This window comes from Cetorhinus maximus, chromosome 15 (assembly GCF_964194155.1).
Source record: "Cetorhinus maximus chromosome 15, sCetMax3.hap1.1, whole genome shotgun sequence".
NCBI classification, from domain to species: domain Eukaryota; kingdom Metazoa; phylum Chordata; class Chondrichthyes; order Lamniformes; family Cetorhinidae; genus Cetorhinus; species Cetorhinus maximus.
The window spans coordinates 30,421,227-30,434,330 of NC_135893.1; the positions used below are offsets into that span (position 1 = coordinate 30,421,227).

Below are 13,104 nucleotides of genomic sequence, written 5' to 3' on the forward strand. Positions count from 1 at the left end.
TGACCACGTTTATGATGGAGAGGGTAGCTGCAGTTTGAATGTAACTGAATTGCATCAAGGTACAAGGATCTTTATGTGGAGGTATGTCACCAGGGACTGCTGATGGCAGTTGTTATTTTGGAGACCTTATGAAAAACCTATTCTGAACGAGGACCCATCTGGCAAGGAACCCCTCCTGCATGGTTTCAGACCTGGGTGCATGTCCATGCCTCCTGCTGCTCTGCCATTGGTGGGCTCATCATCCTTATCTGTTTAAAAATGACCTGAATGTACATTGGCTTCCTCCTCCTCCTTCTCTTCCTCATCTTCTTCCTTCCCAGACTTTGGAGCTCTACCCATGGCCTCATCATCATCTAGTTGGAGGCCCCTCCGCTGCGCATTGTTGTGCAGCATGCAACATACAACAACCATACTTGAAGCCCTTGCTGGGCCATATTGGAGAGCTCCAGCTGAGTGATCAAGGCATCCGAATCTCATCTTTAAAATGCCAATGGCCTGCTCGATGGTAATGATATGGCTGCTATTGTAGTTTTGCTCTGCCTCGGATTGTGGATTCCTAAAGAAGTTGTTAGCCAAGTACTTAAGGAGTAGCCCCCGAGGATCCATTGCAGGATCTGCATAGGTGGCTGAAAAGGATTGGAGAGTTGCAAATTCCTTAGTATGAAGAAGGTGTGACAGCTGCCTGGGAATCTCGCTCACACTTGAAGACCTTATTATGGTCACAAACCACCTGGACATTGATTGAGTGAAATGACTTGTGGTTCACAAAGGTTTCCATATGCTGAGTTGAGGCCTTTATTCCAACATGAGTGCAGTCAATAATGCCCTGCACCTGATGTCACAATCCCAGCTGATGTTAGTACTGGACAAGTCAGGTCCCAGAGTGAAACCTGGCTTGATAGATCCTAATTTTTTAACTTGTGGAGGAAAGTTACTGAACAAATTCACAGAAGTCTGCTGGTGAACTTTTAAAATATTTATTAAACAAAAAAAACGAACTATATTCCAGCAGACAAAAAGGTTAGAAAGATCTCAGTACCAATGCAAAAAGATGATTGAAATCACACTATTCCTTTACCCCAGCAATATCTTTACAGACACATGTAAATTCAGACAGATAAACAATTTACAATAACTACCTTATAATCTAACATTCAGGGTAAGTATAAGGTACATGTGAATTAACAGGCGAACTGTGGTCAGACACACCACACTCCAAAATAAATGACAGGTGAGACCAAAGAATACTCCATGGATTTCTCAACAACCCACCCAGACGTCTGTCACATTGTGAGCCAACCAGCCTCACGAAACTTTGTCTTTCTCACACGGGTTTCCAGTCTCAACGTTTGAAGATCTCGCCTTGGAATTCTCTCCAAAAGTCACTTCCACTGGGATGGCTTCAACAAGGAACTACTTCCAGGGTTTCAATCTTGCCTTCCGAGATCCCTTTCTCATGGATCTCTGAGTACATGCAAAGTTCACCTTCTAAGCACAATTTCAGAACTTTGGCCATGCCAAGCAGAACACCACTGTTCCAAAAGGCCTGCAGTAAGGAGTTACCAACCTTCGGCTCCTCCTCAGATTTTCAGGGCTTCTCTCGGCCCACTTTGCTTCAAGTCTGCTCCCCGCAGCGCTGTCTTTAATTCAGAACCTGTTTCTCTGATCCTTTCTTTCAACTCTGCATATCAGGACCTATTTGTGATCCCTGTCTCTATCCTTTACCTGGGACTCTTTCTGGGACATCTTTCTGATCCCTGCCTTTGTCCCTGCATGGGGCTTTCTTCTGGGACCTCTCCTTGTCCCCCTCCCCATATCCTGCTCCCCAGGACACCTTCTCTGGAATCGCGCTCCAGTTCATGTCACCTGACCTGAATTTCACGCTGTTTTCACTTCTTTGCTTCTGCGCAAGCAGCCAGGGTCAGTTCCTGACCTGAAGACTGTAAACAATATGAACTGTATATGCACTACAAGTTCCTGGCCGGTGCTTGTGCAGAAGACCCAAGGCCCGCTGGGAACTGTAGTTCCCAACTTACAACTGCCAATTTAAAACTAAGATAAGTATCAATGTTTCTTAACACCAAGGAAATTGGACAAAGCCCGTGGCTCTCTGAGTCTGAGACGCAAAATCCATGGAGAAACTAATGTATTCCCCGAGATGAGCAAAGGGCATTTGTCTCCTCTTTAATGCATCTGTGTGCTGCTGACTGAGAAATACCAGCCAGGTCTCATGTTGAGCCCTGGAAAGAGCCTGAGGCATAGAAGTTCAGTGTGATGGTTACCTTCACAACCATTGGCAGTGCAAGGGGGTCGATAGACTGTGGCTCCAGTTGCTTATGCACTATGCGATTAATGTCTGTTGCAGCTCAATGTGAGTCTTCGGCACTGATTTTCTGTCATGTTGAGGTATGGTGTCTAAAGTCTGTACACCCTCCCCACTGGGTAGAACCTGCTTGTCTTCCCTCTCCTCCACCTGCTCCTTGCTGCTGCTCCTGCCACTGCCTCTTCCTCATGACCTTCAGCCCTCTCTCTGAGCTCTGGATGCTCACTTGGACTAGCTTCCTCTGCCTCTAAGTGAGAGGTTGCCATGCCCATCCTCGTTGCTCCCTCAGACAAAGTGTTATGCGCACTAATTACTTCCTTGCACCTGGGTGCAACAGTCAGTGGGGGCAGGAACAAAAAATTGCCTTGGCAGACCAGCAGCCCCACCCTCCCAATTTCTTTGGGTCATGAAAAGACAGTGGGAGTTGATTCTTGACACTTCTGGCCCGCTAAATACAAACTGAGATATAACTCCACAGGGGTACCTCATCTCTCCAAGGGGGTACTCTGGCTATCCAAAACAAATGCACAAAAAACAGACCCCCTCTGACCTGGTCTGCTCTGCACATTTTGGGATCCATACAGCTGGGGATGCAAAACTTGGAAATCAGTGGAGGCAGCTAATGATTTAAGTAGCCAGCCGCCTCTGTGAATTGCGCATGTGCAAAACTCAACCGACCTCCAAACCTGCCCTCATTAAAATGGAACATGCCATGTTCGGGGATGGGACTTAGTCCTCCTGATAATTTCTGCAATTTTTGCCATGACAAGAGTCTAGTGAAAATCTGGGCCTTGGTTTTCTTTGTGTCTCTGATTTGAGTTTCACCAATATGAAGACTACCTCCCTTTGCTTCCATAACACCAGCCGACTCCACCCCATCTCAGTTCAACAACTGCTGAAACCCTTATCCATGCCTTTGTTATCTCAAGACTTGATTATTCCAATGCTTTTCTGACCAACGTCCCATATACCATCTTATATAAACTTGTGCTCATCAAAAATTTTGTTACCCATACATAGGAACATACATACGAATTAGAAGCAGGAGTAGACCATTCAATCCCTCAAACCTGCTCTGCCATTTAATTAGATCATGGCTGATCTGATTGTGGCATCAACTCTATTTTCCTGCCTACCCCCTAGTCTCTTTGACTCTCTGGTCAATCAAGAATCTATCTAACTCAACCTTAAAAATACTCAATGACCCTGCTTCCACTGCTCTCTGGGGAAGAGAATTCCACAGACTAATGTCCCTTTGAGAGAAAAAATTCTTCTCTTTTCTGTCTTAAAAGGGACCAACCTCTAATTGGTTCTGATCAGCAAACAAGGCTCGAAGCTTACTAGGAAGGGTTGGAGAGAGACCAGTGCTCAACAGCTTCAGCAGCTTGTCCTCAGTTCATCAGCATCTATTCTGCAAAATGTGCCTTTTTTAATGCTGTTGTTCATGTATTCCAAAAGGTAGCTTGATTCATTCATGTCTGCAAAGTTACCTTAGCCATTGTCTCATGGCCCAAGTGATTAGACTTAATGTCCCATCTCCAACAATTGAATCTCAGGTGCTTGTCTTAATGCCTTGTTAATGACACAGGAGATAGGGTCTTTCACATTCCTCAGAGGTTTATTGTTTCTTCTGAGGTCTTCGCAGACCCTGTATCTCCATCCCAGTAAATTGGAATGTGGATTCCATTGTGATGCAATTTGGGGAAACCATTTTTGGCTGCGATTTCCACTCATCCCTTTTAGCTTGTTGTTTAAAAAAGTCTGTTCTTAAAAGTTCAGGCCCAAGTTTCCAACCAATGGATTAAAAATCAAGAATGTCACTGAGCAGCTGCAGGACATTCTGAAGGGGGAGGATGAACAGTCAGTGGTCGTGGTCCATATCGGTACCAACAACATAGGTGAAAAGAGGGATGAGATCCTGAAAGCAGAATATTGGGAGCTAGGAAATAAATTAAAAGGCAGGACCTCAAAGATAGTAATCTCAAGATTACTCCCAGTGCCACATGCTAATGAGATCAGGAATAGGAGATTAGACCAGATGCATGGCTGAAGAGCTGGTGTAGGAGGGAGGGATTTAGATTCCTGACACACTGGGATCAATTCTGGGGAAGATGGGACCTGTACAAGTTGGACAGGTTTCACCCTAGCAGGACTGGGGCCAATATCCTCGCAGGGGTATTTGCTAGTACTGTGGGGAGGGTTTAAACTAGACTGGCAGGGGAATGGGAACCTGAGTGGGGAGACACAAGAGAGGGAAACAAATATAGGAATGAAAGACAGAAAAGTAGAAAGCAAAAGTAGAAGGCAGGGGAAACAAGGGCAAGCAGCAAAAAGGGCCATAGTACAAAAAAAATGTTAAAATGTTAAAAAGACAGTCTAAAGGCACTGTATCGAATGCATGGAGCATTTGAAATAAGGTAGACGAATTAACAGAGCACATAGATGTAAACAGTTATGATGTGATTGTGATTACAGAGACATGGCTGCAGGGTGACCAAGTGTAGGAACTGAATACCCAAGGGTATTCGATGTCTAGGACGGACAGGCAAAAAGGAAAAGAAAGTGATGTGGCGTTGTGAGTTTACGGTGAAATCAGTGCAATAGTGAGAGAGGATATTGGCTCAGAAAATCTAGATGTAGAACCAGTCTGGGTGGAGCTAAGAAGCAACAAGGGGCGGAAAACATTAGTGGGAGTTTTCTATAGACCTCCAAACAGTAGTGGTAAGGTAGGGGATGGCATTAAACAGGAAATTAGAGATGCATGTATCAAGGGTGCTACAGTAATCATGGATGACTTTAATCTACATATAGACTGGGCAAACCAAATTAGCAATAGTACTGTGGCTGATGAATTTCTGGAGTGTGTACGAGATGGTTTTTTAGACCAGTATGTTGAGGAACCGACTAGGGAACAGACTATCCTAGATTTGGTATTGTGCACTGAGAAGGGGTTAATTAATAATCTTATTGTATGAGGTCCTTTAGGGAACAGTGACCATAACATGATAGAATTCTTCATTAGAATGGAAAGTGAAGTAGTCCAATCTGAAGCTAGGGTCCTAAATCTAAACAAAGGAAACTACGAAGGTATGAAGCATGAGTTGGCTAAGATAAATTGGGGAACTTCATTAAAAGGCATGGCAGTGGATAGGCAATGGCTAATATTTAAGGAATGAATGTATGCATTGCAACATTCCTTTCTGGTGCAAAAACACATAAGGAAAAGCAGCCCAACCATGGCTAACAAAATAAATTAAGGATAGTATTAGATCCAAAGAGGAGTTATATGAAGTTGCTAGAAAATGTAGCAAGCCTGAGGATTGGGAGCAATTTAGAATTCAGCAAAGGAGGGCAAGAGATTGATTAAGAGGAGAAAAATAGAGTATGAGAGTAAACTTGCAAGGAACATAAAAGCAGCCTGTAAAAGTTTCTAGAAGTATGTAAAAAGAAAAAGATTGGTGAAGACAAATGTAGGTCTCTTACAGTCTAAAATGAGACAATTTATAATAGAGAACAAGGAAATGGCAGAGCAATTAAACAATTAATTTAATTCTGTCTTCATGGAGGAAGACACAAATAACTTGCCAGAAATACTAGGGAACCAAGGGTCCAGTAAGAAGGAGGAATTGAAGAAAATTAGTATTATTAAAACAATAGTGCTGTCAAAATTAATGGGACTGAAAGCCGATAAATCCCCAGGGCCTGATAATCTACATCCCAATCTAAAGGAGGTGGCTATGGAAATAGTGGATGTGTTGGTTTTCATCTTCTAAAATTCTGTAGATTCTGGAACAGTTCCGGCAGACTGGAGGGTGGCAAATGAAACCCCACTATTTAAAAAAGGAGGGAGGGAGAAAACAATGAATTACAGTCAGATTAGCCTAACATCAGTAGTAGGGAAATTACTAGAGTCTATTATAAAGAATGTGATAACAGGACACTTAGGAAATGTCAACGGGACTAGATAAAGTCAACGTGGATTTACGAAAGGGAAATCATGTTTGTCAAACCTACTGGAGTTTTTTGAGGACATAACTAGCAGAATAGATGAGGGAGAACCAGTGGATGTGATGTATTTTAAATTAAAGCACATGGATTATATTGGCATGGATTGAAAATTGGTTAGCAGACAGGAAACAGAGAGTAGGAGTCGTAGGCGGTGACTAGTGGGGTACCGCAAGGATCAGTGCTTAGGCCCCATCTATTCACAATACATATCAATGATTTGGATGAGGGAACCAAATGTAATATTTCCAAGTTTGCTGATGACACGAAACTCAGTGGGAATGTGAGTGGTGAGGAGAATGTTAAAGTTAAGAAGCTTCAAGGTGATTTAGACAGGTTGAGTGAGTGGGCAAATGCATGGTAGATGCAGTGTAACATGGATAAGCGTGAAGTTACCCACTTCGGTGGGAAAAACAGAATGGCAGAGTATTATTTAAATGGTGGTTGATAGATTGGGAAATGTTGATGTACAAAGGGACCTGGTTATCCTTGTACTGAAAGCAAGCATGCAGATGCACCAAGCAGTTAAGAAGGCAAATGGTATGTTGGCCTTCATTGCAAGAGGACTTGAGTACAGGAGCAAGGATGTCTTACTACAGCTGTACAGAGCCTTGGTGAGATGATACACGGAGTATTGTGTACAGTTCTGGTCTCCTTATCTAAGAAAGGATATACTTGCCATAGAGGGAGTGCAGCGAAGGTTCACTAGACTGATTCCTGGGATGGCAGGATTGTCGTATGAGGAGAGATTGGGCCGATTAGGCCTATGTTCACTGGAGTTTGAAGAATGAGAGGGGATCTCATTGAAACGTATAAAATTCTGACAGGGTGGGACAGACTGGTGTGGGGATGATGATTCCTCGGGCTGGAGGGGTCTAGAACAAGGGGTAGCAGCCTCAGAATACAGGGTAGACCATTTAGGGCTAAGATGAGAAGAAACTTCTTCACTCTATACCTGTAGAATTCCCCACCACAGAAGGCTGTGGAGGCCAAGTTACTGAATATATTTAAGAAGGAAATAGATAGATTTCTGGACTCTAAAGGCATCAAGGGATATGGGGAGAGTGTGGGAGTGTGGCATTGAGATAGTTGAGGTTCAGTCATGATCATATTGAATGGCAGGGCAGGCTCGAAGAGCTAAAAGATTTACTCCTGTTCCTATTTTCTATATTTCTATTTGAAATAAACACATCTTCGTAACAACATCCAGATCCTTCTGTACCACAGAGTTCTGCAATCTCTCCATTTAAATAACATACTGCTTTTCTATTCTTCCTTTTAAAGTGCACAAGTTCACATTTTCCCACATTATACACCATCTTCCAATTTTTTGCCCACTCACCTAACCTATATAAATCCCTTTGTAGATGCTTTATGTCCTCATCACAGTTTACATTCCTACCTATCTTTGTGTCATCAGCAAATTTAGCAACCATACCTTTGGTCTCTTCATCCAAGTCATTGATATAGATTGTAAATAGTTGAGACCCCAGCACTGATCCCTGTGGCACCCCACTGGCTACAGCTTACCAACCCAAAAATGTCCCATTTATCCCTACCCTCTGCCTCCTGTTAGCTAACCAATCCTCTATCCATGAACAGATGTTATCCCATACACAATGAGTTATTATTTTGTGTAGTAATCTTTGATGTGGCACCTTATCAAACACTTTTTGGAAACCCAAGAACACAACATCTACAGGTTCCCCTTTATCCACATTACTTGTTGCTTCCTCAAAGAATTCTAATGAATTAGTCAAACATGATTTCCCTTTCACAAAACCATTTTCTAAGCACCCTGCTATAACCTTCTTAGTAATAGATCCTAGCATTTTCCATGTGACAGACTTTAGGCTAACTTCTTTATGTCTCGCTTATTTCTTGAATAGCGGTGTCACATCCACTATTTTCCAATCTGATGGGACCTTTCCAGAATTTATAGAATTTTGGAAAATTACAACCAATGCATCCACGATCTCCATCAGGCGCTGGGGACTTCACAGCCTTCAGTACCCTTACCATGGTGACTGTGATTGTTTTAAGTTCTTCCCTCCCTTTCACCCCTTGATTTACAAGTATTTTTGGGATGTTATTTGTGTCCTCTGCCGTGAAGACAAGACACAAAATATCCGTTCAACAGTTCCAGCATTTCCTTATTTCCCATTATTAGTTCCCCAGACTCACTCACTAGAGGACTAACACTCTCTTTAGTTACTCTTTTCCTATTTAAATACTTACTATCCATTTTTAAATTACTCCAATTTCTCCCTCCTTATTACTTTTTAGTCATTCTTTGATGGTTTTGAAATTCTGTCTAATGTTCTGACTTACCACTAATCTTTGCAGAATTGTACCCATATCTTAACTCACTGCAAATCTCATTCACCCGTCACCTCTGTACTTCTTGACCTTCAAGGCTCCCAGTCCGACTATGCTTCAGTTTCAAAATCCTCATCTTTGTTTTCAAGTATCTCCACGCCTTTGCCACTCCCTATCTGGAGCTTCCTCCAGTCCCGCAAGCCTTCAAGGTCTCTGCATTTTCCCATTCCGGCCTCATGCACATCTCCTTTCTGCTCTTGAAATCCTTCCTTAAGCCTCTCTAAGTCGCTACCTCACTCTCCTCTTAACGCACTCCTTGAAACCCACATTTTTGATCATCTGAACTGGTATCTCCTCATGGCTTGGTGTTTTTATTGATATCATCCTTGTTAGCAACTCGTGATATTTTACTATGTTAAATATGCTGTATAAATGTAAGATGTTGTTGTTCCAATGAAAATTAGTCCCCCAAAGATTTAGAACTTTGAATTAAAGCACAGGCAAGAGAAACTGTTCCAGAAACCAACTGCCTCAAAGTTCTTGGGGTTGTCTATTTCTGCATTTCTAATCCATCATATTAATCTTGATGAATTGTCTGTTAACAAGTGTCATCCTTTACACTCATTGTCACATTGTAAAATGTTTTGCAGATCCTCAAGGTAGTCAATGCTGAGTTGAAGCAATAAAGGGAAAAGTCAGAATCACTCAGCAGCTTGGGAGAAGTCTGTGGAGAGATCAGACAAGTTAACGTTTCATGCGTGGACCCTTCATCAGAACTGGAAGATATTACAGATGAACTGGATTTAGTAAGGAAAAAAAGGTGTTTCAAGGAGGGAACGCACACACATGGATACAATGAATTAGAATGATTTGTAGAGCCCATAAGTGTAGAACAGGAAATGGTTAAATGGTTAGCGTGGTGATCATACGAAGCAATGGGAGGCATAATAAAAGAAATCAAAGAAAGATAATTCATATAGGAGACACAGAGAGTGTGTAGATAGCTTAAGAAAGTGCAGGATAGACATAAAAAGGGAAACATGAAAAATAGCAAAATGGAGCAAGCTGCAGTAGTCCAAAAATAGGAAAAAAGCAGGTCGATACCAAGGGTGCAGAACGCCTCACCTGCACAGTGTTCCAATGGAGGGCCAGGAGTATCTTGCTTTAAGATCATCCTGGAGCTCACCCAACCAGTTGATACATTTCCAGGCTCCTTGCATCTAGTGCAGCTTTACGAGATTATGTCCGTAATCTCAAACTATGTAATATCAATGTCAACAGCTGGAAAATCCTGCAGCTAAGAGCGTGAACTGGAAAGCGGTGATATTTGACAGAGGCTGTTAACAGTACGCTGATTCGTTGAAAGAAAACCAGCGCCAATGGAAAGGTGGGACTTTCTACCAAGACTGGCATAAATCTACTCATCACTTCCCTGCCAAGCAATGAATAGAATGGAGCTTACCCATTGCCCATGAGAATTATTATTGGAATTTCACACCAAAGGAGTAAGGCTTACTTTCACAGCTTATGGGCAGAAATTTCCCCCGTCGGTGGGGGGTTGTGCGGGGGCGGGCAGGGTCAAGGACGGGGGTGAACCTGACCGGCGCCTCCGATCAGGACTGCGTCACCATTTTACGTGGGCGGGCCAATTAAGGCCTGCCCAGCGTGACTCGCGTCCGGAAGCACTGAGCGCTCCCTGTATGGGCGGGGGGGATTCCCTGAGTCAGGGCCTGCGCTCTTTAAGAGTGCAGAAATCTCCCTGAGGCACAGAAGTGCCTCAGGGAGATTAGTTTAAGTTATGAAACATTGAAGAAAGGTAAAAAAAAAATTAAGGACATGCCCTCTCATGTGAAACTGTCACATGAGCTGGGACATGTCCATTCATTTTTTCAAAAAAATTTATTTAATTAATAAACCCTTCATCTCACCCGTGGATGAGGTCTCATGAAAAATGTGAAGGCCGCCTGGGCTCTACGCCTGCCCGCCAACCTTAAGGTTGGACAGGCAGCATTCTTAACAACTCTAGTTACTTTCTTAATGGCCTTAATAGGTCTTTGACAGTTCAGTGGGTGCGCAGCCGACTTTCTTATCTCTAGTAGAGGTCATAATTATTGCCTAAAAATTGGTGCCTATAGGGAACTAAAATTCAGACCCTGAATAATTTGATTTTATCTCAGAATTTTCTGCAATATTAGTGATTAAGTGCAGTTTCAGCAGCATAATGAAAAGTTCTTTTTTTGTTGTAGCATACTTAATGTGTTCAGGTGGTTTTGTTCAATGAAATATTCAGCGCCTATGGGCAATGAACAACCTTCAAATCTAAAACATTTTTTTACGGCCCATTTCCACTCAAGTGGAAGCTTTTTGTTTCTCCTGGCTAGCTTTACCACAAGTGAAAACCATTTCTAACTTGAATCTGAAGGGCTCATACTCTTCAACTGAACAGTTAAAGCTATAAACTGTTATCAAGACTTAGAATAAGTAAGCATGACGGGACAAAATACTGGGATTCCAGCCCCCATTCCCATTTGCGGCTATTTTCGTCGGCGTGGGATAAGGAGGTGGGTACAGGCACACTCATATCCTCGACTGCTCCATTGCCAAGGTAGATAGTCCAATCCCCTTCACACCTGCTCCCCCCCCACTCCCCCCCCCTCCCCCCACCGCCAACCCAATCTTTGTGGAATCAGGCTCCTTTCAGAGGAGTTGTGAACAACAGGGGAACCCCAGTCCCAAGTGGGGAACCAAAAGAAAACAATCACCTACTTTTGGAAGTCCTTCATTGACAGGCTTTGGAATACAAAAAAAAACTGTTCTTTCAATTTCAGTAGTTAAATTCTATATTGTAAGGTATATGTCTTTTTGCTTCATTGATTGAATATAGGGTTCTGGCTTGCAAAGGTAATGTGCCCATTACATTGATCAACATTGTGTAAATGTTGAGATGCACTAAAGTCCAGTTGCTATTAGGAAAAGTGCTCTTATGTGTTCAAAGCTGAAGAAAACATTGCTTGGGAATTCTGGTTTAATGATCTGAGGTGAGTTACATGCCTAGAGCTCTTCAAAACTAAAAAAAACCTTCAGTAGCTGTCGGAGAAAAAAACACAGGCAACAGTTGTTGGAGTGCAATGATTGACAGGCCAACTGATGTAGCTTAGAAAAATAACTTAGCCATCTGTTTGGGGCTTTCAATAGGTTCCATTGACTGTGAGCTGGAATGGCTTGTTATGACAACTGAGCCAAATGTGGCTGAGTTTCAAGAGGTCCAGAACCGCTTATCTTAATAGGGGCTTATATAGACATTGAGCAGAATTTTATGCCAGCTGGATTTTACAGTCCCAACAAAATTAATAGACTTTTGAATGGCTCGCCACACTTTGTGTCCCCTCCCCTACCACGACGAGGCCATAAAATTCAGCTCATTTTGATTGACAGTTTTAAGAGGTCATTAAAGGATTAGCTGTCTTTGACGTGCTTAGTGAAATAGATGTTTGTTTTATCATAGATTGACCACTTGGGATTTTTTTTTTGGAATGGTTCTTTCTGAAGGAGAGGTTTTTTCAGTACAATTTGTTGGAATGAGATTAGATTGTTAGAAGTTTTTTTTTAAATGTCCATTTCAAAGACATCTAGAGGTCTTCCCACAGCGGATACTGGGTGAGTGGCTATGGAGGATACGTAGGCATGGAATGGGTATGGGGATATGAGGGAGTTTGGGGTGCATTGGAGTTATGAGGGGGTATGAGGTTGGGTGTGGGTGAGGGAGGTTGAGGGTTTAAGGGCCTGACATTCATCATTAAAACTAGGCAAATGTCCCTGTAACAGAGGTGGATGTTCTAGCCTGTTGGTCCGGCCATCTGCCTGCCTCCCCCATTGCTACCTCAGGCCTGCCTCCGGAGGAAATTTCCCAACTCGACCCTCCCACCTCCTCCATGAAAACCAGCCCAACATGTCTCCAGAAATAATTGCCTCATTGCCAACCATTCCCAATATTAAGGAATTTAAAATTAAAGGCTTGTTCAATTTAGTAAGCAACCAGCACTGTGAAACTGTCTCTCTCTTTCCTAGCCTATGAGGAAGTGAACTGAAGATTTATTTCAAAGCACTTTGTGCACATTTACTTTTCTGAGAGCCTGTAGAACAATCAAAACCGTTTCCTTTTCTTTATATTTAATAAGACTTTTAAGCATGTTAAGAAAAAAAAACTGAAAATGCTGGAAATAACACAGAAAATTCTCCAGCATCTGAAAGCATTAAAGTTTAGTGGATAGGCCCTTCGTCAGAATGCATATAGGCTAACAGTCCTCAGGGGACTGTTTTAACTGCCATGTGCTTATACTTTCCAGCGACGTCACTACCCAGAAGGAAAAACAGTTTGGACCAGTATTCTTATTTCCAGTGTGGTGGAAACAATAGTATATCTGTCTCTTGAGAGGAAATTATTCCAAATAGAAGCT

At 42.6% G+C, this 13,104-nt stretch overlaps 1 protein-coding gene across 1 annotated transcript in view; it reads left to right on the forward strand.

Annotated features, from left to right (window-relative positions):
* disp3 (dispatched RND transporter family member 3) overlaps positions 1-13,104 on the forward strand; it is a 748,238-nt gene that overhangs the window by 391,134 nt on the left and 344,000 nt on the right. The window contains exon 7 of the mRNA XM_078559213.1: positions 9,298-9,453. The gene's annotated coding sequence lies outside the window, so the exon portion shown is untranslated. The remainder of the gene's footprint in view (positions 1-9,297; positions 9,454-13,104) is intronic.